Here is a 24,778-nt window from a genome sequence, read left to right as displayed (position 1 = left end):
CCTTTGACCCTGTTGACCCTATTTTCTCTTATTGACATCTAACTGGACTGAAATGATCATGTGATATTCCTAATGGAATGTCCATGTCGATGATCCGGCCAGTTTATTTGTTTCAAGATCCCAATGAGAAAACCAATAACTGGAGTAATACTGCAGTATCTGATACCATTTTTATTGATTTTTTTTCTAACAAATCCACAAGAAATGCACATTTTTTGGTTTTGCAGTTAAATTTTTTTTTACTATACGCAGGAAACCATCTTTAAATATAACTGCGTAACAGCAAAAAGATCATTAAAAAGATATATGGATATCTTCTGTTTACAGGTGTAGCCACCAGCTACTACATTAAGATCTGATCTCAGTATAACACTGGGTGTCTGGGTAGTAAAGTCATCAAAATATTCAATATACATCACATAAATGTGTAATACATGTACATGTATATCAAATCTAAATTACATGTAATGTACATGATGTAAAAATCACTTTGTTTTTATTTCATCAAAGTAAAATTATTCTCTATGAAGGTAATTAAAAATGCCTTATTATTCACTGATGTAAATGTTGGTGTAAATATAAATGGCAGTAAAACAATTAAATATGGCAACAAAAAAATTAAAGTAGTGTAAAATTTAAAAGAAAATTGTAAAAGGTGAAAACTTAATACATGTATTTCCCAAAACATGACATAATATTCACACATGAAATCAGGACATCTATAATACAAATTGTATTAAACTTTTGAAATATATGAAAGTTTAGTTTTAGTATTGCTCCATAAATAAGATGCATTTGAAATAATTTCGGAAGGTTTCACAAAAATTCAATGTCTTGATCTGATATTGAGTAATGTAAATTTTTCTGCATGCTCGAGTTTGAGTCCGAATTAGGTTGAAATGGTACAGACGTATTATCACTGAAGATGTTTTTATGGTCCATGGTATCGTGTAAGTCAGGTGACTTGTCTACGTCACTGTCCAGCTGCGATTGGTCAGTTTTATTTGTTGGTGTAACTTTGTTCCTCTCTGGACCGTCTCCAGTAATTAAAAGTCTTTGTTGTGTTTTACTAATTTCTCCTTTAGTTCCTTTACTCTATCTTCCATCTGTAACAGGAAAACAGGTTATGTAAACAATACTGTCCTTTTTGGGTTTTGATCAGCAAAAGTCTTATAACACTTCAAATTTTCGGGTTTTGGCATAAGATATAAACTGTGTTTTTCCTGCAAAGTAGTTTTTAAATTGTACTGATCTAATATCTTTGTAGGCTTAATCAATTCCTTCTCCTTCACCAAAATATTTTCTAAGCCTCTATTGTATTGGAACTCAACACGTCCACATAATTTTTGTTTTATCTTTCTTTCTTTTAGTTTTGTTTTATCTTTCTTTCTTTTAGTTTGAGATGATGGCCCGCACTTACAGATGATTTTTCTTTGGATTGCGACTTATTTCAACAATCTATCACAGAATTCAATGGAAGATTAGTCAATTTAAAAAAAAAACAAAAGTGGATTAAAAGATATACAGAATGAAGGAAAAGATATGATATTCAGACAGGACATGTATGTAGAAATAGCTTTATCTGACATAAACAGAACCCTATAACTGGTTATTTTCTTGTCAAATAATATGAATAAGAAGAGCTAACATAAATAGATGAATATACCTTAGGTACAAATATGAGGCCCCTAGACAGAAAACTGCATAAAAGAATGGCGAGGGCTACGAAGGCAAAGCTGGCATCTTGTTGGTTACTGATGATAAGAGTGATGGGAGCTGTTATCACACACAACACCTGTAATAGTTAATAGTCAGATCTATAATGATTAAATGTACAAATCAGGTGAGTTAGTACTATGATTTTTGAAGCATTACAAAATCAATTATATTACCCAAAGCTTTAATGATAATCCATATATAAGTGAAGTTGATCTTCAATTCAGTCTTTTTGTCAACTTTGCATATAACAGAGTTATCTGCCCTTGACCAGTAAAATTGTCATTTTTTAAATTTTTAACTCCTCAAAAACACAAATGGCATCATAATCAATGTATTTAGTTAGAGAAGATCAACCACAATGTAACAAGGACATAGTTATTCAGATCCCCCGCCAATGGAGATATCAAAGCTGAAGTAAGTTTGATTGTGGAGACTTATGTGTATGAAAAAAAACAGGAAAAAGGAAGTTGCATGAGCTAAAGAAAGATGGAGTATAATTCAAGTAGAGCGGGGCTGCAATTGTTGAATCAGGTATACAGCCTTGACATTTATATTCGACTATATACACAAAGATGGGTGGAGTTTTGCAAAGTAACATTTACCATTTACCATGATATTTTCAGCAATGTTTCCATGGTAACGGAAAAAATGCAAAAAATGAAAACCTAAAAATAGCAAAAGGAACTACTAGACCATAAAAAGAATGTGTCTATGAAATTTCGTGGAAATATCTCTGCTGGTTTTCCAGTTATGCTGCGGAAACGAACCTGGTACAAAAATATGATATTTTCAGCAATGTTTCCATGGTTATGGAAAAAGTGCAAAAAATGAACAAACCTGAAAATAGCAAAAGGCACTACTAGACCATAAGAACAATGTGTCTATAAAGTTTCATGGAAATATCTCTGCTGGTTTTAGAGTTGTACATATGTTAGAACTTACCACCACAAAAATCTACCATTTTCAGCAATGTTTTTCCATGGTTACAGAAAAAAGTACAAAAAGTGAAAACCTTAAAATAGCAAAAGGCACTACTAGACCATAAGAACAATGTGTGTATGAAGTTTCGTGGAAATTTCTCTACTGGTTTTAGAGTTGTGCTCCGGAAACCATTTGTACAGACGGACAGTCGGACGGACGGCGGCTGGACGGACGGAACCCATTTGTATATCCCCCGCCAACTTCGTTGGGCGGGGGATAATAACATATGTTATTAGAACTTACCACCACATTATAATCAATGTATTTAGTCAGAGAAGATCTTTCAACAACAATGTAATTACATATGATAGGAGAACTTACCACCTCATTACAATCAATGTATTTAGTCAGAAAAGATCAGCCACAATGTAATTACATATGATAGGAGAACTTACCACCTCATTACAATCAATGTATTTAGTCAGAAAAGATCTTTTAACCACAATGTAAGTACATATATATGATAGAAGAACTTACCACCACATTATAAATACTCATTCCAACAAATCTAGAGTCATTCACTTGTTTCAGCTTAACGCTCCTCGTCTCATAGGCCAGGAATATACCAAACAGTAGCAGAATTCCTTTGTAACCATATATCACACCTGTTAACAAACACATGTACAGGTATCAATTCTCATGTCACAACATTATACAATATCTACAATGATGTCCAGTGTATTAATGGAACATTTGCATTAACTCTGCTGGTACACCACAGCTATCGGGGAACAGCCTAGTTGACTTTTGTTGAAATTAGAACATTAATTGAAGAAGGGCTTGGACCTTGTGGGGGGGGGGGGGGGGGGGGGGGTTAGTTCCATAATTTGTACATAAGGATGCTACCATTGCATTATGAGTGCTCTCCCATGCTTAGAGAAGTCGTTTCTATGGATAGAGCGAAATAAATTTACCCCTTTGACCCCGCCCCCACAGGCCCCTGATGGGTCTGTCCCATCATTTGCACAATTTTGAATCCCCACCCTATAAGGATGCTACCATTGCATATGAGGTAGAAATAAATTGAGCCCTTTTGAACCCGCCCCTCAGGCCTCTAGGGGGTCAGCCCCATCATTTGTACAATTTTGAATCCCCACCCTATAAGGAAGCTACCAATGCATTATGAGTGCTAGCTACAATTGCATTATGAGTGCCTATCCCATGTTTAGTTTCAAACAAGAAGTCGTTTATATTGAAATAGCAAAATTGACCCCTTTTGACCCCACCCCTCAGGCCCCCGTAGAGTCAGCCACATCATTTTTACAATTTTGAATCCCCACTCTATAAGGATATAGATATCTTAGCCCAATGAGATATTGTCTCCTCTAAGCCCAATGGGATATTGTCTCCCCTTAGCCCAATGAGATATTGTCTCCCCTTAGCCCAATGAGATATTGTCTCCCCTTAGCCCAATGAGATATTGTTCCCTCCCCTTAGCCCAATGGGATATTGTCTCCCCTTAGCCCAATGGGATATTGTCTCCCCTTAGCCCAATGAGATTTTTTTTGTACACAGTATTGAAAGTTCAAGAAATTGAACAGGACCTAAAGTAGAGTGGAATGTCGTACCTACCTAGCCAGATTGAGATATTTTTTGAAGTACAGTGTTCTAACTCTGGTTGTAGTTTGATGTCTTCATCAAGTTTTTTTTTCTTCAAATATTTCAACTTCTCTGTACAGTGGGTCCAGCACCTGCCATGTGGTCAATACCGCTATATCTACGGTCAGTATAACACTGAGGACAATAAACAGTTCACATCGCCTCACCACCTGTTAACAGAGACAAGAGGCATAAAGGGCCTGTAATACAGCTACATCTATGGTCAATATAACACTGAGGACAGTAAACAGTTCACACCACCTCACCACCTGTTAACAGAGACAAGAGGCACAAAGGGCCTTTAATACAGCTATATCTATGGTCAGTATAACACTGAGGACAGTAAACAGTTCACACCACCTCACCACCTGTTAACAGAGACAAGAGGCATAAAGGGCCTGTAATACAGCTACATCTATGGTAAGTATAACACTGAGGACAGTAAACAGTTCACACCACCTCACCACCTGTTAACAGAGACAAGAGGCACAAAGGGCCTGTAATACAGCTACATCTATGGTCAGTATAACACTGAGGACAGTAAACATTTCACACCGCCTCACCACCTGTTAACAGAGACAAGAGGCACAAAGGGCCTGTAATACAGCTACATCTATGGTCATTTATAACACTGAGGACAGTAAACAGTTCACACCGCCTCACCACCTGTTAACAGAGACAAGAGGCACAAAGGGCCTGTAATACAGCTACATCTATGGTCAGTATAACACTGAGGACAGTAAACAGTTCACACCGCCTCACCACCTGTTAACAGAGACAAGAGGCATAAAGGGCCTGTAATACAGCTACATCTATGGTAAGTATAACACTGAGGACAGTAAACAGTTCACACCGCCTCACCACCTGTTAACAGAGACAAGAGGTACAAAGGGCCTGTAATACAGCTATATCTATGGTCAGTATAACACTGAGGACAGTAAACAGTTCACACCGCCTCACCACCTGTTAACAGAGACAAGAGGCATAAAGGGCCAGTAAGACCTGCATGCTACTAAAGCAACTCAGAAGTGGATGAATGTAATATGATGAATACCTCTTTTTTCTAAATAACTGGTTAATAATTTAAATAGGTCTTGAAACAGTAAATACCATCATACCAATTTTGGTGATTACAAATTGGACTGGCATCTCCACACAAGTGATCCAAGTGACTTTGAAACTAGATTTTATGCATCAATCCAAACATTCCAATTGCTCATATCCCTAATTAACGTGGACAGTTTATGATTTTGATTTTAAGGAAAAGTGTATGGATAAACAATGAGCACTTCTCAATTGAATTTTCAATGAGCACTTCTCAGATTGAATTTTCATCAGTTCTTTCCCCTTGTAATAAATGGTCATTATTTTAAGTGATTACGTAAGATAACACACATTTTAATTAGCCCATCTCTTGCTTTAACTCCATGGTTACCCCTTATTACCTTTCTTTTTCGTTGGCTGTGGTGAGTCTGTGAACCGTCCAAATCTTGGGAAACATGCCTCCGTATGCAAATGTAAATCCAAAAGACAGCATCCATGCTCTCAACTGTCAAAAGAAATCAAACGTTAGTGTAAAGTTCTAAATATATGGTAAGGTTACAATAAATTGTTGCTTATGTTATTCATGCAGTTTACATTTTCTTGCATTTAAATAAATGCACTTTCATTAATTTGTTGCGTTTGCTTGCTCTTCTGTAATCTAAAGAATACAATCTTCAATAGATGTCAACCAAAATAATGGAAAATGATCTCTTTGCTTATCAAATTTTAAAGAACCCTACCGATGCATATCCTTGATCTAATTATTCTGTATGCTAGTGTTTACAACCTATGAACTTCTATGACCCTCTGACGTTGGAAAAAAAGTTAGTACTTTTCTCAACAGGACTTGACTCTCACAATCATAAGATGTACAAGTCTACTAATGGGTAGTTTTAGTAAGTTAGTGCTGAATATCTCTGACCTGACAGATGAGGGGGTAGAGTTCTGGGGAAATGAACTGGTTGTCAAGGCCAAACTGTAGGATACACATGAGACAGAGGATACACACAAACACTGTCGAATTGTTTACACTTGGCTGGGAGTATGCAATACACCTGTATAAACATATCAAAGTGAAAGAAAATGATCAAATATGGTGGTTAATTTATAGTCATTATATATCTTTAAAATCATTGTTTAGATATTAACCAACTTATAAATGCTTTGTAGCTGTATCTGGGAGATAATTAAAAAGGCTAATATGGTGATGAATATATCTAATCAAAACCAGAACAAAGATTATAATTCTTTATTTAATTAATTGTGAAATAAGCAACTCCACAACTAACATTTTAAAATATCATTTGCATTAGAAATGTAAATATATCAACTACTGCATAGTTGGTTATTTTTGTAGGCAAAAATTTTAGTGATTTGGATTGATTTTAAATATTTTGTAACCAAGGCGACATCAAATGGTCATGAAAATATCAACCCCGTAGAACTGGCCAGCTATAAAGATATTTGGTATGTTTATTAACAGATTACAACCAGGGAATGGTCTTGTCAGAGTAAGCCTTACATACCTACGCTGTCTGTTCAGGAAGTTGAACATTATACAAAATATTCCAAAGGCAATTCCAAACGCAGCAAAGAAACACATAGCAAAGAACAGTCCATGGGAGACAACTCTTGTTGCTGACTTGATGAGAGTATGATCGGGTGGTACTTTCCCTCCTGTAGAAACAATAACTGATACAATTAGTGTTATAAAAAATGATAATATTTACAGTACAGTTAGTCTATATATTAAAGTTTTAATAGGCACTTTATTTTTTTCAGCTCAACAAATGAGGTGTTGCATGGCCAACCAAGATCAATTTTTAAATTTTTTGTGCAAATACATCAATCAGCACATAATACATATCGGAATAGTACTTATTCCATGAATAGATTAATCTTGCGACTACAGCGCCACCTTTTATAAGTTTTACGTCCGATTCCTACCTGTGCGCCTTTAATGTATCATATTAAGGCATACAAAACCAAAAGATAAATTATTTTGGTACGTGTAATAACATAGCATTTTGTATTATCTTTTTAACGATATACAATACTTCATCATATCTGTTGGGGTTTTCTTGCAATTTCCAGTTTTGCTCTTAATTTTTCATGAAAATAGAGCAATTTCATTTCATAAGACTTTAATTAATTCCTTAGATAACAATGACATTGACAAACCCGGAGTACCCTAAAATTTTAGCAATCAAAAATATCTTCATATATCATTTATTGACTCATGAAAATATTGTTGATGAATCGCTGGAGCTGACTTCTTTACGTTTACCCCCTTTATTTCTTACCCAATATAAAATTACTGAGAATACTGAAACTTAAAAATGTAATACGAAAACTGTCCTTCTCTCGGCTCTATCATGAATCATACTTGAGTAAAACGTATCCCATGTAAGTTGGTGTACCAAAGTTCGGTCGAACTGACATATATATTGACCTTTGACCTAGTTTTGCCTTCATATCATATAGTGCTTTTCACAAAATGTTAATTTTAGGGTCATATATTAAACTAGACAATATGTTGTGCCATCAAGCAAAATAAGGTCAATATCACAAATATTTCCTACACCACCTGTCAGAAGTAGTTCCTATTTGTGTCATCATGGCTTTATTTACTTATTAATAAGCAAATTACCATTAAGCAAAACGTATATCGGTGCAACTTATATGTTGACCTTAGATATTTCTCAAAAGAATACTGTTGTTTTGATGTCATAAACACGTCATAAATAACTAGGTTGATATTCTTATGCCAAACACCCCATGTCTGACTATCATTCACATAATAAAATATGGTAAAAATATACAGTAATGAAAAAGAATCCAGTGGACTGAAATTGCTTAACTTTTTGGGGGCAACACATTAGATATTGCACGCTAGGAGCTCTTCAATAGACGTTCTTGGTGTCTGATATGTTTCAAAAAGAAGAGGCCCAGAGGGCCTGTATCGCTCACCTGGTTTGTAATGCCTAGTAAGGTTCATTGTTTCTTTTCTGAAGGAATTTGAATATTTACCTCTAATTCCCCTATTGGGCCCCACTCTTTCTGCTCAAGGGGGTGAAAGCCAAAAATTATAGGAATTCTGTTAACCCCAAGGATGTTTCTGGGCCAAATTTGGTTAAAATCCAAGCAGAACTCTAAGACTAGTAGCGATTTATAGGATTTACCTAAATTTCCCTATTGGGCCCCGCCCCTCCTGCCCCCAGGGGGTCAGATCCAAAATTTATACAAGTTCTATTCCCCTTCCCCCAAGGATGTTTCTGGCCAAATTTGGTTTCAATCCATGCAGAACTCTAGGACAAGTAGCGATTTATAGGATTTACCTCTATTTCCCCTATTGGGCCCGCCCCTCCTGCCCCCGGGGGGTCAGAGCCAAAATTTATATAAGTTCTGTTCCTATTCCCCTAAGAATGTTTCTGGCTAAATTTGGTTACAATCCATGCAGAATTCTAGGACAAGTAGCGATTTATAGGATTTACCTCTATTTCCCCTATTGGGCCCCACCCCTCCTGTCCCCAGGGGGGTCAGAGCAAAAATTTATACAAGTTCTGTTCCCCTTCCCCCAAGGATGTTTCTGGCCAAATTTGGTTACAATCCATGCAGAACTCTAGGACAAGTAGCGATTTATAGGATTTACCTAAATTTCCCTTATTGGGCCCCACCCCTCCTGTCCCCGGGGGGGTCAGAGCCAAAATTTATACAAGTTCTGTTCCCCTTCCCCCAAGGATGTTTCTGGCCAAATTTGGTTACAATCCATGCAGAACTCTAGGACAAGTAGCGATTTATAGGATTTACCTCAATTTCCCCTATTGGGCCCCGCCCCTCCTGTCCCCGGGGGGGGGTCAGAGCCAAAATTTATACAAGTTCTGTTCCCCTTCCCCCAAGGATGTTTCTGGCCAAATTTGGTTACAATCCATGCAGAACACTAGGACAAGTAGAGATTTATAGGATTTACCTCAATTTCCCCTATTGGGCCCCGCCCCTCCTGTCCCTGGGGGGTCAGAGCCAAAATTTATACAAGTTCTATTCCCCTTCCCCCAAGGATGTTTCTGGCCAAATTTGGTTTCAATCCATGCAGAACTCTAGGACAAGTAGCGATTTATAGGATTTACCTCAATTTCCCCTATTGGGCCCCGCCCCTCTTGTCCCCGGGGGGTCAGAGCCAAAATTTATACAAGTTCTGTTCCCCTCCCCCCAAGGATGTTTCTGGCCAAATTTGGTTAAAATCCATGCAGAACTCTATGACTAGTAGCGATTTAAAGGAAATGTTGACGGACAGACGGACGACGGACGACGGACGGACGACGGACGACGGACGCCGCGCCATGACATAAGCTCACCGGCCCTTCGGGCCAGGTGAGCTAAAAATTACCATGAAGTTAAGTAAACAAATTATGCGGAATAGTGCAGACCCACTATCTGAGTCTTTAGGCCTTTCAAATATTGAAAAGCTGTTTTAAGATTTTCGTACATTTGACCTGTCTAAAGCCCTTTATTCCAGCATACTGCAATGCGTCATAGTTATTGTCAAGAAATTATTTATGTAGCCCTTTATTCAAGAATACGTTAGGTCTAACATCATGTTTCGATGCCTTTCAGTTATTGAGAAGAAATCGTTTGAATGAAAAGTTTATGCACGACGGATGGCGCACCAAGTACGATCACTATTGGTCACCCTGACCTATCGGGCAAGACAATTTAATTGCATTTCATCCCAACATGCTACAAGATTTTAGTTTATTTGACCCATGTAACCATGAATGTAGGTCAAGGTCATTCATTTGAACAAACTTGTTAGTCCTTCATGCTAGCATTATACAGTCCCAATATCAGATTCCAATGCCTCTTAGTTATTCACAATAAGTCGTTTAAAGTTTTTAGCCTATTTGACCCTTGTAACCTTAAATGAACTCAAGGTAGCCTTTCATGCCAGCATACTACAGGCCTTATATCATGTATCTAGGCTTCTTAGTTATTCACAAGAAATCGTTTAAAGATTTAGACTTTTTGACTTCTGTGACCTTGAATGAAGGTCAAGGTAATTCATTTCCACAAACTTAGTAGTCCATCATTCCAGCTTTCTACATGCCTAATATCAGTTTCTTTCAGTGCCTTTCGGATATTGAGAAGAAGTCGTTTGAATGACAAGTTTATCGCAGGACGAAATACGAACAGTGCACGACAATGGACGAAGCATGGTGACTATAGGTCATCCTGACCCTTCGGGTTAGATGACCTAATGACATTAAAATGAACGAATAGGCGTTAGAATTGTACCCACTGTATGATCGTAAAAGGCGACCAAATTTAGAATCGTATCTTAGCATCTCTTCTGGACCTAACTTACTTTATACTTCCTAACGTCTCCCTTGACACCTCCTCACGTTTTGTCTTTTCGATTGAGAGCTCGTCCCTGTAAGGTAGGCTCTGGGCTCTGTCACCTGGCCGAGATACACCCTGCTTAGCGCTCAGCATTAATCAAGTAGGACAACTGGTTCGCCCGTTGTCAGTATAATGTGAACGGGTGGGGTGTGTTGCTTGGTATCTTCGGTGGCATGTTTCAGTGATGTAGCACTATGAAAAGGGCAAGAGTTCCACTATAGAAGAAGACACAACATGAATATACCACAGTCTCCCATATCACATACCAGGCACTTCATACACGCAGGACACTGCATATATAGGATGCCATCCTTACATGACCCTGACTGTTAAGAGGACGTTGATTTAATCAAACAAAACAATAAAAAAAAACGATGTTATAGAGTCACGAATACAGGAATCCGTCTACCGCAAAAGCAAACTGCTTGATTCGGTGATTTTTACTGGCGTACTACTACAGCTATCGTTATTTAAGGACGGCATCCCATGTATGTCATTTCATATATTCTACGGTGTTGCCCCACGAACGGACAGAACCAAGAGATTTTCCCAGAATTGATTTAATTACATTTTTTTAAATAGTAATATCAACATTGACCGACAAATTATGATATAAACTAATTGATATATGTATTTCGGTCTCCTTTTGTTCTAAGAAGTTAGACGAAAATATCTAGCAAATTGAAGCTGCTAGAAAGCAATGGCCATTGAAGGATGCACTTTCATGAAGGGCGTTGGATGAGTAAAAGCTTTTACTTATGTAACCAGTACATGGTAAACTTTTTGTTGGTATTATTTCGCGATACCTATATGTTACTTAATGTAAAACAAGAGGCCCATGGGCCTTAACGGTCATCTGACTCATGGCACAAAACAACAAAGTCACAGTATAAAGTAGTGGTTAATAATTAATATAAGCAATACAAGGAACTCCTTTGTTGAATATGTAAGTTTCTGAAATAGGTAAAGGTCATTTGTTGAACAAACTTGGTAGCCTTTCATCCATATATAGTTGTGACCCATTCAAGGATTAAGGAGGAGTAAGATTTTAAAGCCAAATTCAGCAAAGCTCCCATTTTGGACCCCTGCGGTTCCATCCCCATGTTTGCATGTTGTTTGCCATCCCTTGAAACCCTTATAGATCAATTTTCGTTGAGATCAGAACCCGAAACCTGAAAACAGGAAGTGGGCCAGCGGCCAATTTGGAATACCAAAATCTTTACGAATATGTTTGCATGTTGTTCGCCATTCTTTAAAACCCCTATAGACCCATTTTAAATGAGATCAGAGACCGAAACCTGAAAACATGAAGTGGGCCAGTGGCCATCTTGGATAACCAAAATCTTTATATAAAATATGATTGTCCTTCCCTATTGATGTTTTACACCAAATATGGAAAAAAAGCCACTCAAGAGTTAAGGAGGAGTAGGATTTTAAAAATAAATTTCATTAAAGTTCCCCCTTAAGCTTCTGAGCCCCACCCCTCTCTTCCCAGGGGTCAGACCTAACTCGTTCATGTAAAATATGATTGTCCTTCTCCAATGATGTTTCACACCAAATATGGATGAAATCCATCTAAGGATGAAGGAGGATTAAGATTTTAAAGCTTAATTAAATTAAGAAAATTTGCTCTTTTGGGGCCCCGCCCCTCTGCCCCTAAGGGTTGGACCTATGTCATTTATGTGAAAAATTATTGTCTTTCCCCAATGATGTATCATACCAAATATGGATGAAATCCATCCAAGGATGAAGGTGGAGTAGGATTTTAAAGCTTAAAATAAGAAAATTTGCCCGTTTTTGGGCCCCACCCCTCAGCCCCTAGAGGTCGAACCAGGCTCATTTATATAAAATATGATTGTCCTTCCCCAATGAAGTTCCATACCAAATATGGATGAAATCAATCCAAGGATGAAAGAGGTGTAGGATTTTAAAGCTTAAAATAAAAAAATTTGCCCTTTTGGGGCCCCACCCCTCAGCCCCTAGGGATTGGACCTATCTCATTTATATAAAATATGATTGTCGTTCCCCAATGAAGTTTCATACCAAATATCGATGAAATCAATCCAAGGATGAAGGAGGAGTAGGATTTTAAAGCTTAAAATAAGAAAATTTGCCCTTTTTAGGCCCCCCCCCCCCAGCCCCTATGGGCTGGACCAGGCTCATTTATATAAAAAATGATTGTCTTTCCCAAATGATGTTTCACACCAAATATGGATGAAATCCATCAAAGGATGAAAGAGGAGTAGGATTTTAAAGCTAAAATTACGAAAAAAAAAATTATTTTTTTTAATTTTTTATTTTCGAACATTTTACACAGTATATATAAATGGACACTAACACACAAACACTTGCATATGCACTCATTCACAATACTTAAAAACATCAAATTGTAAGTTATGAGACATCCATAAAAACATATATTTACCATTAATAGCAAACCATAACGCACATATATGCATGCTCTCACTCTCTCTCTCACACATACACACACACACACTCACATACATACAGACAGACAGACAAGACAGACAGACGGACAGACATACTAAAGAAGAAAGATAAGAAGGAAGAAGAAGAGGGAGGAGGTACCGTTACACATACACTATATTATAGTTTAGATATATTATATTAAATAAAAAAAATAAATAAATTGTTCTGAAGAATCGTGCTGATCGGCTATATAAACCGGTTAACCCTAACCAAAGATAAAAAGAAAATTAAAGTAAGTTAGCAGTAGTAAAATACTAAGTGAAAGACTAGGGTAAAGGTATATACTTAAAGGTCTAATAAAGGTTTCCATTTCCTCCAGCCTATTTCAAATTGCCTTTTAATATGGTCACTTTGACTAAAAAACATATATTTTTGAACTAAAAAATTATCCTTAATTACATTAATAAGAGCATTGATATTTAAAGAGTTGCTAAGACATCTGGTTTTATAAATGTAATGTTTCATAATTATCAAAATTTCATTGTCAACAGAGCTACAATTTTGTAAAACTATTCCAAAAAGAAATGAATCTTTATTATATGCAAAAGGAATAAACAATAAATCTAATAAAGTTTCAAAATTTTGAAGCAGAGTTTGCACCTCTTTGCATTCCCATAGGCAATGTATAATTGTCTCCCTTTCTGTATTACATATAGTACACATTGGACTAGGATTTATTCCTATCTTATGAAGGAAGGTATTAGTAACTAATATATGATGAATAATTCTGACTTGAAACCATATCAATTTGGAATTTTTTGTTACCTTAAATGGAAGAGTATATATTTTTAACCACATTTCTGTATCAAAGTTAAAGCTCAAATTCCATTTTCTAGTACCTGTTGGAGTTGTAGATGGAGTTATGATAAACCTATAGAAGTCTTTCACACCCTTTTTGCTTTTAAAGAAAATTTCTAATAATTGTGGTATAAAAAGGTATGAAAGTTTCTCTGGTTTTATTTCGAGATTTCTTAAATAGCGCTTTATTGACAATATTAGTCCATGGTATTGTAAAAAATTAGTATCTATTCCAAATTTTTGTATAAATTCGTCAAAAGAAAGAAAAGTAAAATTGTCAGAATTTTTCATCAAATCATTTAAAATTAAAATACCTGACCTAAACCAATTGGGGTAAAAAACAAATTTATTATCAATTTTAATATCATTGTTGTACCAGAGAGGTGTTTTGAGGATACACTCTTGTCTATTTAGCCTCATATCTTCAGAATAATTTAATTTATCCCATGCTTTAAAGACATCTTTCCAAAATTGATTACGACATCTGGTTATACACAATTTTACATAATCCTTCCCACAATTATATATCTTATTTAAATCTAGAGTTGACTTGAGGATCAGATACCATTTGCCTGAAGACGAAAATAATCTTCTAACCCATATAACTTTAATGAATGGATGAAAGCATACAAGTCAATCATCTTAAGCCCACCATCTGCATATTTTTGAATCATAACATCTGATTTGATCTTATGGCATTTACCATTCCACAAAAAATCGAGTAATAAAGAATTTATTGTAGCTAAATATTTTTCTGGTGGGTTTGGTAGGGTTATAACTAGATAGTTAAGTTGCGAGATCAATAAAGATTTAATAACATTGATTTTCCCAATTGGAGTCAAGCTCCTCCTCTTCCAAACAGTAAGAAGTGACTTGAGTTTTACAATTTTTTTGTCAAAATTCATTTTTGGTATCTGATCTAAATCAACTGAAAATTCAACCCCCAAAAATGTAAATCTGGTTTTCCCCCACTGTAAATTAAAATCTGGCCTATATGTTACATTACTGTATTTATAGCTCCCTAACCATATAACTTGTGTTTTACTAGTATTAATATTTAAACCTGAAATTTTTGCATAGTTATTCAACTCAGATATAGACTCATTAAGAGACCTCTCTGACCCATCTAGTATTAAACCAGTGTCATCTGCATATTGCACATTCAAAATTGGTACATTATCTATATCAATGCCTTTAATATGATTATTATTTCTAATTCTTGCAGCTAGAACTTCTGCACATATAATAAAAATGTAGGGAGCTATTGGATCTCCTTGACGACAACCTCTTTCTATACTGATACGTTTCCGATAAATCCCCCCCTTGATTAATTGAAGAATATACATTATTGTTAAATAATTTTAACCACTTTCTTATTTCTGGTCCAAAGTTAAAATAGTTAAAAACTTTATCAATAAATCTCCATGAAACGGAGTCAAATGCCTTTTCGAAATCTACTAACATTAACATACCTGGAATATTTAAATCTTCAACATATTGCATTACATCATACACTGTGCGGATATTTTCACCTATATACCTACCAGATAAAAAGCCAGTCTGATCTTCATTGATAATTTTATCTAAAACTGTTTTGATTCTTTGTGAAATTACCCCTGAAGCAATTTTATATGTAATATTTAAGAGTGTAATTGGTCTCCAGTTTTTTAAGAAGTGGCGTGGCTTATCTCCCTTGGGAATACACACAATAATTCCATGTCTTTGGGTAACTGAACATTGACCTACTAAAAAACCATGATTTAAAGAGCGCACAACAAAACTACCTAAAGCTAAAAATAAGAAAATTTGCCCTTTTGGGGCCCCACCCCTCTGCCCCTAGGGGTTGTAGTGCTGGAACGGTTAGTAAAAATGCCAACCGGTTAACCGGATCGGATTAACCGAACCATAACCGGATAACCGTACAATTTTGTAGCTGTTTAAGTAAGTAACGTTTCAGTCGTACATCGATGCCATGAAATAGTCATACTTCGTCTGGATTCCATAACAATTATTCATATCTTTCAGGAAAAACTCATTGAACACAAAGAATAATTACTTTGAATTAGATTTATTTTGTTTGTTTTTAATAAAACCATGATGGTGAATGAAAATTGGTGTAGTTTAACATATCTACTTAAGTACTTCATTGTTTTAACCAACTTCTACTTAAGTAGTTTAACATATCTACTTAAGTACGTCATTGTTTTAACCAACTTCTTCTTAACGTCGACCGTCCCTTTTGTGACGTCATACGTTTGTAACGTCGCGTTCCAGATCCCAGCAAACATAGTTTATTTCTCCGTACCCACCTATTATAACTCGCTTCGGATATCCGCAAATATTTCGTCTGTCAGCTTTCCGAGTGTTTACTTGACGTCTACCAATCTAAAGGTGTGAACTGTGTGCTAATCGGTAAATATAGTATAATTTTGAAGATTCGTGCATGAAGTAAATTCCAAGAATCATAATGGTCGCTACACAATCACATGGAATAATGTTACACGGTGGGGAGCCAAAACGAAAAAAACTTCGCATCAGTTAATAGGCCTAGTAACTGAACATCAGAATGACCGTCATGCTATACTATGTACCTATGTTTTTGCAGGATTGGTCTTAATTCCCACAGTATATCAATGCTAAAGGAAGTTAGCGATGCTTTAAATGCAATCATTCGAGTTTTGAGCTTCGATAGATACGAATCGCAACGTACCGGTATACTAATTTTCGTCCGGAAACGGACAAACAATATACGGAATTAAAATTGCTGGAACATATTTTCATTTTTTTTTTTTTTTAAATCTTTACTTATGATTTGAAAGATGCTGTTACGGAAAATAATCCATTTTAATACAGTATCACACAGAGCAAAATATTTGTCTCAGAAAAGCTTTCCTGCTAAATTAGACTCTTTTTGAAAGTTTTAGGTCAGGCCTACATGTATACGTAGCTTGCAAACTGGTTTGTTATATTTTATATAATAGATAAATAAAATCATGAAGATATGTATTATAATGCTATTTTGTATGCTCCAATAATATAATAAATATAGAAAACTAACAAAGGTAAATGAATAACATAAAACGTTAAAAAGTGCTACGGATTCGCCTATTTTTAACGTTTTCAGGCCAAAATTTAAGGGGTATTAGAAAGCAAATCGGTCATATTTTGAAATATAATTCGGTGAGGTATAGTTTTTATTGGCTTTTCTTATTGCAAATAGGTCAATCTTTATAGAAATTCTAAAAAATCAATTTTTCTTGAGATCATTTTTTCAGAAAAAAAGGAAACATGACCATTTTGATGCAATTTTTCACTAAAATTGGGTCGGGAATTACTTTTAAAATAACAATATACAGTTGTTGACTGGGGGTGAGGGCAACAGACGATTTGTTGGACCCGAAGACAAACTGTTGCCCGAGGCCGTAGGCCGAGGGCAACAGTTTGTTTGAGGGTCCAACAAATCATCTGTTGCCCGAAAACCCAGTCGATAACTGTTTTGTTATACCCCATTGTGACGTCACTCCGGTCCAACAGCACATTTTAACAGTCGATTTTAACAGTTCTTTGGACCGCTCGACGGAACAGTTCATTTGTTGGCATTTTTGTTAATAGAGTTTATATAGGAACTATTTTATAGGGGTATAACAATATTTTGTTTTATTGTGGACAACCCAGTTTATGTGATATAGTTATGCATTACATAGCACCTACTGAAGGTATGAAGATGTTATGAGCATATTTTTTATATGTTAAGTGATGTTACAAGGAGGAAATATTATTTATTCAAAAATGCTTAAAATCTGGAATATTTAGTCGTTAATACATATCTTTAAGCAACCCTGGAAGAACAAGAGGCCCAGAGGGCCTGTATCGCTCACCTGGTTTGTAATGCCAAGTAATATTCTGGATACAGGTTCATTGTTTATTTTCTGAAGAAATTTGAATATTTACCTCTAATTCCCCTATTGGGCCCCACCATTCCTGCCCCCTGGGGGTCAGAGCCAAAATTTATACAAGCTCTGTTCCCCTTCCCCCAAGGATGTTTGTGGCCAAATTTGGTTATAATCCATGCAGAACTCTATGACTAGTAGCAATTTATAGGATTTACCTTTATTTCCCCTATTGGGCCCCGCCCCTCCTGCCCCCAGGGGGTCAGAGCCAAAATTTATACAAGTTCTGTTCCCCTTCTCCCAAGGATGTTTGTGGCCAAATTTGGTCACAATCCATGCAGAACTCTAGGACAAGTAGCGATTTATAGGATTTACCTTTATTTCCCCTATTGGGCCCCGCCCCTCCTGCCCCTGGGGGGTCAGAGCCAAAATTTATACAAGTTCTGTTCCCCTTCCCCAAAGAATGTTTGTGGCTAAATTTGGTTACAATCCATGCAGAATTCTATGACTAGTAGCGATTTATAGGATTTACCTTTATTTCCCCTATTGGGCCCCGCCCCTCCTGCCCCCGGGGGGTCAGAGCCAAAATTTATACAAGTTCTGTTCCCCTTCTCCAAAGGATGTTTGTGGCCAAATTTGGTCACAATCCATGCAGAACTCTAGGACAAGTAGCGATTTATAGGATTTACCTTTATTTCCCCTATTGGGCCCCGCCCCTCCTGCCCCCGGGGGGTCAGAGCCAAAATTTATAACAAGTTCTGTTCCCCTTCCCCAAAGAATGTTTGTAGCCAAATTTGGTTACAATCCATGAAGAACTCTATGACTAGTAGCGATTTATAGGACTTACCTTTATTTCCCCTATTGGGCCCCGCCCCCTCCTGCCCCCGGGGGTCAGAGCCAAAATTTATACAAGTTCTGTTCCCCTTCCCCAAGGATGTTTTGGCCAAATTTGGTCACAATCCATGAAGAACTCTAGGACAAGTAGCGATTTATAGGATTTACTTTTATTTCCCCTATTGGGCCCCGCCCCTCCTGCCCCCGGGGGCTCAGAGCCAAAATTTATACAAGTTCTGTTTCCCTTCCCCAAGGATGCTTGTGGCCAAATTTGGTTACAATCCATGCAGAACTCTATGACAAGTAGCGATTTATAGGATTTACCTTTATTTCCCCTATTGGGCCCCGCCCCTCCTGCCCCCGGGGGCTCAGAGCCAAAATTTATACAAGTTCTGTTCCCCTTCCCCCAAGGATGTTTGTGGCCAAATTTGGTCACAATCCATGCAGAACTCTATGACTAGTAGCGATTTAAAGGAAATGTTGACGGACAGACGGACGGACGGACGGACGGACGGACGGACGACGGACGCGTACGCCGCGCCATGGCATAAGCTCACCGGCCCTTCGGGCCAGGTGAGCTAAAAATTAACCCGGTGACATATAATTTTTATGCAGTTTTTGTGATCAGGGTATACCTAAAATCAAAATATCAAAAAATGAACGAAATCCCTGAGAGGAAACTAGAAGGGACTGTCTACCTTAAGTAGTTTAACATGTCTACTTAAGTAATTCATTGTTTTAACCAACTTCTACTTAAGTAGATAAACATATCTACTTAAGTACTTCATTGTTTTAATATGGAAGGCCGTTTCCGGATAAAATACCAAAAGTACTTAAGTACATAACTTTAACAACTTAAGTAACTTTTATGTCCACTTAAGTGTCTCTTTTTCACACGTAAGTACATCATTTTCGTACTTAAGTGCTAAAATATGTACATAATGTCAATTATGTACATAATGGTCAGGTTTTTTCGCACTTAAGTGTTGATTCTAAGCACTTAAGTAAAAAGTATACATAATGACATAATTGTTTAACTTCATTATGTGTTTGCCTTTTGCCATTATGTACCATGTAAACATGCGCTGGCATGTGTTGAAATTTAACTCACCACGTGCAACGCCGTTACACGAGTCCCAACAGATCTGGGCAAGTTCCGCTTGAGATGTGGCTTCTGTTTCTTCTATTGCTACATGCCATCTCTGAATTTAATTCCCTACAGATATCCTAGGATGCTATCGATTCCATTATAATTTCCTCCACTTTGTTGCCGATTCAGACATACTTTTTTTTATCTTACACGCTTTCGTTCAGCCATTTTGTTTACTTTTAGTGTGTAACAATGCGCATGCGCGAAACTTCGACAACACAATCCATCGCAGCTTCATTTGCATACTATTTTGTCTGACGGACACCGTAATAAATCAAGGATTTCCTTCAATTTTGTATTCAAGACACATTTATTCAATCTCAAACGCATAAAGAAATTAAATTGAGGTATTTTTGATATGTTTTTTCATCTATTCTTACGTTTATCGGATTTTACAAAAAAATGTTTATTTGGTTGGGCGAAACCTCCCTTTAAGACTTATATACGCCACAATGTGGCATTTCAACACAAATGTCATCAAAAAATCAAATCTAAATCTTCATCAATGAAATTCAAGTTTGAAATAAGATGAACTTCAGTCTTATTGGGATTAAAAGATGCAAGCGATGCTATCTTATCTAAATCGCTATTAAGTACGTTAGTTCTGCTGTATATAGAGCTACTGACCGACTTTAAATTTATGCATTTATCTATGTAATACAACTTGAGGAACAACATAACAGAATAAATATACACACAACATGTACCATTACAGCTTTCAGTGTACTTTTTCAAGAATAATTAGTAAAATAAATGAAACGTATTCTTTAGTTGCTTGTGTATTATCCATCAATTAAATAAATTCATGCTATCTATCCAATCTGCTGAGAAAGGCAGAGTAATAATATTTCTTTCTTAAAGACACAACATTATCTTAATTTGTGAATGGAAGATTTATAAGCAGAAGCATATATCAAATATTTATAATTATGTTTTAAGATGTTGAATAATATAGGAGTACGTGTCATCGTACACTCTTCATTCAACAGCAAATATAAACATTATAATATACATGTATTCATGTAAAGTTACACTGATGAAAACACTTCCAAATATACAGCCGATAGGGACCATTTTCAAAATTAAGCGGCCAATGGTAAAGGGGCCCATCCATAATTATCCCCGCATGTCTACATATAAGGCCAAAAATATGTCTGTTTAGTATTTAGGGTTACATTGGCAAAAACATAGGGTCGGTAGGTTGGGAGGATTTTTTTAGTGTCTTTCACTCTGAAATAATGGCCAGAACTGGAGTTTGAGATCGAAATCCTGACTTTTAATTTTTTTTTCGTAGAAAAGTGGTAAAAAATAGGGTCGAGGGTAAAAAATTAAGGTCGGTCGGGTAACCCAAAACAGAAATATTATTGTTTTTGGCCTAATATATATATATATACAGATGTATCCATGCAATCTCCCAGACTCCCACATATAAAACAATCTGTTATTCAAAACAAGGACAAAGACTGATTTAATTATGATTTATTGATTTCTGGTGGATGACTGCTGATGCAAGTGCATGTTTTCTCTCCTAACATGCATATGCATACACCTAAAGTTGTTTGCGACATGTACATGTGATGTACCGTGTTTCGTATTTGTCTATCATTATAATGTACAAGATAATAAATAAATTCTTCAAAAATAAAATAAACAAAATAAACGCTGAAAATACAGTTGAACTAGAAATAAACATCAATTCCTTTTTTTTAATTATTATTTTTTTCGTAACGGGCCGTTCTGACTGGGGCCGTTTATACAGTGGAGTCGTTTTAGAAGGGGTGGGGCTGTTCACGACTGAATGAAGTCTGTGGCAACGACGAAGACGGAAAATAAATTACAGTCAGGTACAGTTATATTGGAAATACAAACATACATAACAGACGATATATATATATATATATATATATATATATATATATGTAGGGACTGTCCAGTTCACCTTTAAAATTTATAGCTGCTGTCCATTCGGTCACATCGACCAATGTGTATGTGTTATTACTGATTAGACACAATTTTTTAACATTTGAGCGAGATGTGTGTAAATGTACATAATACCATACATAGGTTTATTATGCTTTTCGTTGGCTAGTCACAGCCCCTATACATAAAATCTTTTTTAAAGCCTTTGAATTCTAAATACTTTCTATTACATTACTACAAAAAACTCTTTTGGGTGAAATATCAATATTTGCTTCTTAAGTCCATGGGAAGTGTACTATACGTTGTTTTCAATGACCCTTCATCTAATGAACCATGTCAATCCAGCCTTTTCTTATCTAATATTGACGGTCATTTGATTGATAGTAATTAATTTGTATATATTCAATTATTTGGGTTAATAAACTATATTTCCATTGTGCTTGTAACAAGCACTTTCATTGGCTTAAACATGCAAATATCAGCCAATAGGGAGGGGGAATAGTGTCGCCGTTTGTAACGCCTTTTCTGATTGGCTGAGATAACGGTATAATGACTTCATGGAAAAGGAGTCGCACAATAAATTCGATTTTTAAAAAATCATTTTAATGAATTGATTTATAAGGATTGACGTAAATAGATTTTTTTTGTTAATGGAATATACCACAAAAACACTGAGTGTACTCTTATCAAAAATCTTTTATAGAGATATACCACAAAAACACTATGAGTGTACTCTCATCAAAAATCTTTTATAGAAATATAACACAAAAACACTATGAGTGTACTCTCATCAAAAATCTTTGACAGAGATATACTACAAAAAATACTACGAGTGTACTCTTATCAAAAATCTTTTATAGAGATATACCACAAAAACACTGAGTGTACTCTCATCAAAAATCTTTTATAGAAATATACCACAAAAACACTATGAGTGTACTCTCATCAAAAATCTTTGACAGAGATATACTACAAAAATACTACGAGTGTACTCTCATCAAAAATCTTTTATAGAAATATACCACAAAAAAACTCAGTGTACTCTCATTATAAATATATTATAGAGATATACCACAAAAACTCTGAGTGTACTCTCATTATAAATATGTTATGGAGATATACCACAAAAACTCTGAGTGTAATCTCATTATAAATCTGTTATGGAGATATAATTCAATGTTGCTCGTTACGAGCATTTCCATTGGCTTAAAAATTTACTTTATCAGCCCATAAAGGAAAAAATGGCGTCGCCGTTTGTAACGTCGCTTCTGATTGGCTGAGATGACGGCGTAATAATTTCATAGACAAAAGAGTCCCAAAATGAACTTTAAATGTTGAAGAGATTATCTTTAGTAAATTGAATTATAAGGATTAATTTGAATAGATTTTTTATGTTATGGAGATATAAACACAAAAATCTGAGTGTACTCTGGAGATATAACACAAAAATCTGAGTGTACTCTCATCATAAACCGCTTCGCGGTTTATTTAGAGTACACTCAGATTTTTGTGTTATATCTCCATAACATAAAAAATCTATTCAAGTTAATCCTTAAATACCACAAAAACCTCTGAGTGTGCTCTCGTCAGCAATCTGGTATTGCGATACACCACAAAAACTCTGAGTTTGCTCTCATCATAAATCTGTTTATGGTAAATTTAGTTTGCTTTGTCTCAGAAACATAAAAACTATAAAAATTCAAATTATGGGTTTTTTTCTGTCGGAGATGTTATATATACACAGAGGATATACATTTGTACACGTGTGTATGTTTGTGACTTTGCATCGTGATGGGTTGCCTCCCTTTGTCCATTTTATTGCATTATGTGTTACTTAACCTATTATGGAGCTCTCCTGTCAATCAAGTTAATAAATGTTCTGGAATTAAAGAATGGTTATATTTGTTATCACCGCCAAGCGGCACACATCTTCCCCAAGTCATCATGAATTACTACATCAGCACTTACGCATAAAACTCATCAGGATTGATGGTCTTTATTCAAAAGCATCTTCGAAAACAACGAACGATTCTACACAACCACCATTCCATGGAAGTCTCAGGCCACCTGTCCCCTCATTCATCAGATTCAATAGTATATTCCAGAACTTCCTTGTGTTTTAGACAAAGCAAAATTAAAGTCTTGATTATATACCATTACTGGTTTTCCGTCTTTGAATATTACAGAGCTACCTCCCTTGCGAGAATGTAACAATTGTGACGTCATTGTTTTGTGAGCGAAATTTTCTCTGAAAAGTATGACGCTTCACTCGCAAACACATGACGTCACAATCGATACCTAACCAAAACGGTAGACAACTCTGTAATATATAGAATATTATATTGTTGATTAAACTTTATTTTGCACGTATGATGATTAATGGTGAATAATAAATATTCTAGTTCTCTTTAGATTCGTGGAAAAGCACTGAAAAGACTTATAGAGATGGAGAAAATCAAACGCATTATCAACGTATCCGAAGGTTTGTTGGATTTTTTTTAATATACAACAGTTCAGTCTAAAAACGTGTCTGATTCAAAAGGATTGTCGATTCCGATTGAAACTATGAAAGTATGTAAAATTGAAAATAAGTGAATGTATTTTGAGGAGTGTGGTCTGATATAACACATCATACGTGTTTAATAGGCGTTTGCCCATCTTACACATCATCGTAGGCGTTTGCCCATCTTATCATCGTGTCGGCGCAACATTTCATCGTTTCATCAGCATTGTGCATGAGTTTTCTCATGTGTTTTAGCCAAAACTATTTTATCCCATGACACTCTTTTTCTATAAAATCAACATTTACAATCTGTGTTTTAGTTACTTGCCTTGTTCTTATCCTGATTTTTTATATTTATATGTTTATATCTTGGTATTAATGCATGACTTGTAGTTTTGCCCTTAATGACCTTAGTGGTCGATGGGCCATCAAACTCAAACAAACAAACAAATA

At 35.9% G+C, this 24,778-nt stretch overlaps 1 pseudogene; it reads right to left on the bottom strand.

Moving 5' to 3' along the window:
- Positions 1 to 1,160: 1,160 nt before the first annotated feature.
- LOC138311089 (gamma-aminobutyric acid type B receptor subunit 1-like) lies at positions 1,161 to 24,478 on the bottom strand (annotated as a pseudogene).
- Positions 24,479 to 24,778: the final 300 nt, after the last annotated feature.

Source organism: Argopecten irradians, chromosome 16 (assembly GCF_041381155.1).
Source record: "Argopecten irradians isolate NY chromosome 16, Ai_NY, whole genome shotgun sequence".
Lineage (NCBI taxonomy): Eukaryota > Metazoa > Mollusca > Bivalvia > Pectinida > Pectinidae > Argopecten > Argopecten irradians.
Note: the sequence above shows the minus strand (reverse complement) of the source record. Positions and strands in the feature narration are given on the sequence as shown.